Source organism: Saccopteryx bilineata, chromosome X, assembly GCF_036850765.1.
Source record: "Saccopteryx bilineata isolate mSacBil1 chromosome X, mSacBil1_pri_phased_curated, whole genome shotgun sequence".
In the NCBI taxonomy this organism is placed as follows: domain Eukaryota; kingdom Metazoa; phylum Chordata; class Mammalia; order Chiroptera; family Emballonuridae; genus Saccopteryx; species Saccopteryx bilineata.
This window is the reverse complement of record NC_089502.1, coordinates 77,817,969-77,824,457: the sequence shown is the minus strand read 5'-3', so window position 1 is coordinate 77,824,457 and position 6,489 is coordinate 77,817,969. Positions and strand designations below refer to the sequence as shown.

The following is a 6,489-nucleotide window of genomic DNA, read 5'->3' as shown; positions in this document are numbered from 1 at the left end:
TCCCAACACCATTTGTTAAAGAGGTTGTCTTTACTCCACTGTATTTCCTTATCCCTTTGTAAAATATCAGATGTCCATAGAACTGTGGGTTTATTTCTGGGTTTTCTGTTCTGTTCCATTGTTCTATATGCCTGTTCTTATGCCAGTACCAGGCTGTTTTGAGTACAATGGCCTTGTAGTATAACTTGATATTAGGAAGTGTGATACCTCCCACTTTATTCTTCTTTTCTGAGATTGCTGAGGGTATTCGTGTTCTTTTTTGGTTCCATATAAATTTTTGGAATATGTGTTCTATATCTTTGAAGTAAGCCATTGGTATTTTAATCGGTTTTGCATTGAATTTATAAGTTGTTTTGGGTAATATTGACATTTTGAGACTTGTTTGGAGGTTCTAGCAGGGGAGCGCAGCTACTCGTATACCCTTGACCGAAGAACAGTCCTCTCATCTAGCGGGGAAGGTCGTCCTATTCGACCGAGCGTGCAGCTTCCGGAGGGACGCACATGGAGAGGTGAGTGAGGAAGGGGACACCCGCCTAGCCAGCCAGATCAGCCAAATCAACCCTGGCGATCAATGGGGTGACAGATGTCACAGCCAGATCTCCCTCACATCCAATATTGACATTTTAATGATGTTTATTCTTCCTAACCATGAGCACGGTATATGCTTCCACTTGTTTGTATCTTCCTTAATTTATTTTATCAATGCTTTGTAATTTTCCGAGTACAAGTCTTTAGTCTCCTTGGTTAAGTTTACTCCTAGGTACTTTATTTTTTTGGTTTTAATTGTGAAGGGTATTATTTCCTTAACTTCTCTTTCTGACTGTTCATTGTTGGCATATAAAAATGCCTCTGATTTCTGAGTATTGATTTTATATCCTGCCACTTTGCTGAATTCATTTATCAGGTCCAGGAGTTTTTTGATTGAGACAAGGGTTTTCTATATACAGTGTCATATCATCTGCAAATAATGATAGTTTTACTTCTTCTTTTCCAATTCAGATGCCTTTTATTACTTTTTCTTGTCTGATTCTTGTGACTAGGACTTCAAGGACTATGTTAAATAATAGGAGTGAAAGGGGGCACCCCTGCCTTGTTCCTGATCTTAAGGTATTGCTTTTAATTTTTGCCCATTGAGTATGATGATGGCTGTGGGTTTGTCATAGATGGCTTTTATCATGATGAGATATGTTCCCTGTATTCCTACTTTGCTGAGAGTTTTGATCATGAAAGGGTGCTGGATATTATGAAATGCTTTTTCTGCATGTATTGAAATTATCATATGGTTTTTCTCCTTCTTTTTGTTTATGTGATGTATCACATTGATTGATTTACAAATATTGTACCAGCCTTGCCTCCCCAGAATAAATCCCACTTGATCATGGTGTATGATTTTTTCCATGTATTGTTGGATCTGATATGCTAATATTTTGTTGAGGATTTTAGTATCTATGTTCATCAGAGTTATTGGCCTATAATTTTCTTTGTGTTGTCTTTGCCTGGTTTTGGAATCAGAATTATGCTCGCCTCATAAAATGAGCTTGGAATTCTTCCTTCCTCTTGAATTTTTTGAAATAGTTTGAGAAGGATAGAAGTTAGTTCTTCTTTGAATATTTGGTAGAATTCAGTTCTGAAGCTATCAGGCCCCGGACTTTTCTTTGTTGGGAATTTTTTGATAACTCTTTCTATCTCATTTTGGTGTAATTGGTCTGTTTAGGTTTTCTGATTCTTCCAGATTGATTTTTGAAAGATTGTATGTTTCAAGGAATTTGTCCATTTCATCTAGATTGTCTAGTCTTTTGGCATACAGTTCTTCATAGTATTTTCTTACAATATTTTGTATTTCTGTTGTGTCGGTTGTTATTTCTCCACTCTCATTTCTAATTTTATTTATTTGAGTCCTCTCTCTCTTTTTCTTGGGGAGTATAGTTAAGATTCGTCAATCTTCTTTACCTTTTCAAAGAACCAGCTCCTAGTTTCATTGATTCTCTGTATTGTTTTTTTACCCTCTATGTCATTTATTTCTGCTCTGATCTTTCTTATTTCCTTCCTTCTACTACATTTGGGCTTTACTTGCTGTTCTTTTTCTAGTTCTTTTAGATGTATGGTTAAGTTGTTTATTTGAGCTTTTTCTAGTTTCCTAAAGTGTGACTGTAGTGGTATGAACTTCCCTCTCAGGACTGCTTTTGCTATGTCTCATAAATTTTGAGTTTTTGTATGCTTATTGTCATTTGTTTCTAGGATTTTTTTATTTCTTCTTTGATCTCATTTTTAATCCATTCGTTATTTAACAACCTGCTATTTAGTTTCCATGTGTTTGAGAATTTTTGAGCTTTTCTGTTGTGATTCATTTCTAGTTTCATGCCGTTGTGATCAAAGAAAGTGCTTGATATGATTTCAATCTTCTTAAATTTGTGGAGAGCACTTTTTTTGCCCTAACATGTGGTCTATCTTAGAGAATGTACCATAAGCACTTGAAAAGAATGTATATTCTACTGCTTTAGGGTGAAAGGTTCTGAAAATATCTATTAAATTGAGTTGATCTAGTGTATCCTTTAAGTCTGCTGTTGCTTTGTTAATTTTCTTTCTTGAGGATCTATCTAGTGATGTTAGTGGAGTATTGAAATCCCCTACTATTATAGTATTGTTGTTGATCTCACCCTTTAAATCCACCAAAGTCTGCTTTATATATTTAGATGCTCCTATATTAGGTGCATAGATATTTATAAGAGTTATATCTTCCTGTTGGATTACTCCCTTTATCATTATGTAGTGGCCTTCTTTATCTCTTACTATATCCTTTGTTTTAAAGTCCATTTTGTCTGATATAAGTATTGCTACCCCAGCTTTTTTTTTCATTTCCATTTGCATGAAATGTTTTTTCCCATCCTTTTACCTTCATTCTATGTGTATCTTTTGTTATAAGGTGTGTCTCTTGTAGACAGCATATGTACAGGTCCTGTTTTCTTATCCATGCATCTACCCTATGTCTTTTGATTGGATCATTTAATCCATTTACATTTACGGTTATTATTGATATGTAGTTTTTTATTGCCATTTTATTCTTTAAAGCTGTAATCCTTTTTTGCTGTATTCTTTTTTTCCTTTGATCTGTTTACAACAGGCCCCTTAACATTTCTTGCAGCATTGGTTTGGTTGTAATGAATTCCTTGATTTGTTTTTTGTCTGGAAAACTTTTTATTTCTCCTTCAATTTTAAACAATAGCCTTGCTGGATAAAGTAGTCTTGGTTGTAGGTTCTTGTATTGCATTACTTTGAATATTTGTTGCAATTCCCTTCTGTTCTCAAGTGTTTCTGTTGAGTAGTCGGATGTTTTCCTTATGGGGGCTCATTTGTAGGTGATAGCTTTTTTTTCTCTTGCAGCTTTTAATATTTTCTCTTTATCGCTTAGCTTTTGTATTTTAATTATGATGTGTCTTGGTGTAGGTTTCTTTCGGTTTCTCTGTAATGGAGTCCTCTGTGCTTCTTGAACTTGTGAGAGTTTCTCCTGCATCAATTCAGAGAAGTTTTCAGCTATGAGATGATTGAACAATGTGTGTATCCCTTGTTGTTTTTCTTCTTCTTCAGGAACCTCTATTATGCGGATGTTATTTCTCTTCATGTTGTCACAGAGCTCTCTAAGAATATCCGCTGACTTTTTGAGTTTTCTTTTTTCTTCTCTGCTTTCATGCCTTCATTCTAGTTGTCCTCCAACTCGCTGATTCGATCCTCATCTCTATCTATCCTATTTTTAATTCCTTCCATTGTGGTCTTTATTTCTGATATTGTATTTGTCATCTTCGTCTGATTCTTTTTTATACTTGCTATTTCTTTATTTGGGTGTTCATAATGACCATCCATTTGTGTTCTAAGATCACTAAGCATCCTTACAATCATTATTTTGAACTCCGCATCTGGAAATTTGATTATTTCCATATCACTCAGTTCATCTCCTCAAGATATCTCTTGTGGTTTCATTTGGATTGCACTTTTTTGTCTTCTCATTGTGCTTGGGTGTTTTATTTGTAGAGTTGGTTGAGTCTAGGCTTGGTGTTGTCTGCCTCCAGTTTTCAGCTGTGTTATTTCTAGGTCTTCTTGGGTTGGTATCACCTATTATTTGTAATCCACTTTCGAAATTTGGGCAGCTTTGAAGTCTTGATTTGTTTGTTTTCTTAACAGGTGATAGTCTTGTTTATTTATCTCAGCAGGGGGCTTCCTGAAAGTGTATCCAGGAATGTGATGTGTGTAACCTGATACCCTGAAGGCCTCTTTAGCCAACTAATCTCTCTGGGGGCAGGGTGTTTTCTCAGCTTCAATAGGGGGAGGTGTATCTCAGATCTCCATGGAGTCCTGAGTTACTGCCTCTCCTCCCCACTTTTTGTTTTCAGCTGTGTCTTGTTGTACTGATTGGAGCTGGAGAGATGTCCAGAGATCTCTGATCCAGAAGCAATTCAGTACTGTTTTGGGGAAGGTTTAGTCCCTCCCCAAGCTATGGCTGCCTCCAGCAGGAATGAGTCAGCTTTTTTAGTTCGTTTCCTGCATTCCGTAGCCTCTCACGGTCTGTCCCTCTCCCTGTCCTTTCCAATTGGGAGATAAGCTGGTCTTTTCAACACACCTCACTCCCTGGTCGCCAGGCAAGTGGCTGTGAGCACTATTTTCTGCTCTTTTCCCTTGGATGAGATCCCCTCTGGGCTCTCAGCCTCCTTCTCCCCTCCATTCCTGTAAGCAGAGGAGATTCAGGCACTCTCAACCAGGTTTGTTGTGGCTTCTTCTTTGCTCCTTGGTTTTTGAGAGCTGTTCTTGTAGTCCAGAGTTGGTTTTTCACGCTGATTTTTCCTAAATTGATTTGTATTCCAGTTTGGTGGTGACAGCTGGGCGTCTGTGCGTCCGCCTTCTCCACTGCCATCATCCCATCTCCTGTTTTTGTTTTTTAATTGTTCATTTAGAGAGGAGACAGAAAGAGAGACAAGAGAGAGATTGCAATATTATTAAATTTTCTTAGACTTGGGCCAGGAGGAGGAGATGCCATCTGACATGTCAGCAGCTAGAGGTGATCTTGAGGGACAGTGGCTATGTTGCTCACTGTGAGCCAGTTCCTTAACCAGGCAGGCAGCCCTGGGGCATGGCACCATGAAGCTATACATTATAAACATTCTCTACAAAGTCAAGCACAAGGTGGTGCTGCTCAAAACTACCTATGACATGTCATCCTTCAGCTTCTTCTATTTGTCCAGTGTTCAGAAATTCACAGCCTTCACTAGTCAGCTGATTGTGGTGTGTTTAGCAAGAGGAAGCAGAGTTTCTGTCAAAGAACAAAAATATCGGGGTCATGTCCATGTGAGAAATGACAGTCTTGCAGGAGTGATCATTGCTGACAGCTGGTACTCATCCTGGGTGATTTTCACCTTACTGGCGAAGGTGCTGGATAATTTTTCCAAACACTTCAGAAGGATCAAGTGGCCAGTTGGATCCCCTGCTACCATCCAGTATGCAGCCCTGGATGGCTACCTTAGTACATACCAGAATCCCTGAGAAGTTGAACTCACGAGTAAAGTGCAGGTTGAACTAAATGAGACCCAAATCATTCTATATAACACCATGGAGTCTTTGTTAGAACAAGGCGGCCCTGGCCTGTTTGCTCAGTGGTAGAGCATCAGCCTGGCGTGTGGGAGTCCCGGGTTCGATTCCCGGTGACGGCACACAGGAGAAGCACCCATCTGCTTCTCCACCCCTCCCCCTCTCCTTCCTCTCTGTCTCTCTCTTCCCCTCCCACAGCCAAGGCTCCATTGGACCAAAGTTGGCCCAGGTGCTGAGGATGGCTCTGTGGCCTCTGCCTCAGGTGTTAGAGTGGCTCTGGTCACAACAGAGCAACACCCCAGATGGGCAGAGCATCGCCCCCTGGTGGGCATGCTGGGTGGATCCCGGTTGGGCACATGCGGGAGTCTGTCTGACTGCCTCCCCATTTCCAACTTCAGAAAAATGCAAAAAAAACCCACAAATACAAAAAACAAACAAACAAAAGAACAAGGCAAGAAGATAGATGATCTGGTGTCCAAATCCAAAGTGCTAGGAATACATTCTAAAGCATTCTACAAAATGTCTGGAAACAAAACTGTGCAGTCATGTGATGACAACCAACAGAGGACCCTATGTTGCAAACTCACCTTCATTCACATCAGAACTACAGCTTTGTGAGAAGTAGAGCTGCCATGTAAAGACCTGGATTGGGAAAGACTGTTATCTTTTACGTTTGGAGATACTGGGAGGAATGGATTGCTTGGGAAAGGGACCTGAGCTAAGGCATGTTTAAATTCACATGTTCAGTAGTTTTGAAAAGATAATTTGAGGTTCCCAGAAGTGTGTTTTTGGGCCAAATAAAAAGAAACTGTCAGTTGCTCTTGCAGATGCCAATGGGCTCATCTCTATCCCTGGGACAGTCCTGGGCCCTTGACTCTCTTAACACTCTAGTAAAGGGTGTGGACTTGATCCAAA

At 39.5% G+C, this 6,489-nt stretch overlaps 1 pseudogene; it reads left to right on the top strand.

Annotated features, from left to right (window-relative positions):
- The first annotated feature begins 5,127 nt into the window (after positions 1–5,127).
- LOC136317708 (synaptobrevin homolog YKT6 pseudogene) lies at positions 5,128–6,192 on the top strand (annotated as a pseudogene).
- The last annotated feature ends 297 nt before the right edge of the window (positions 6,193–6,489 follow it).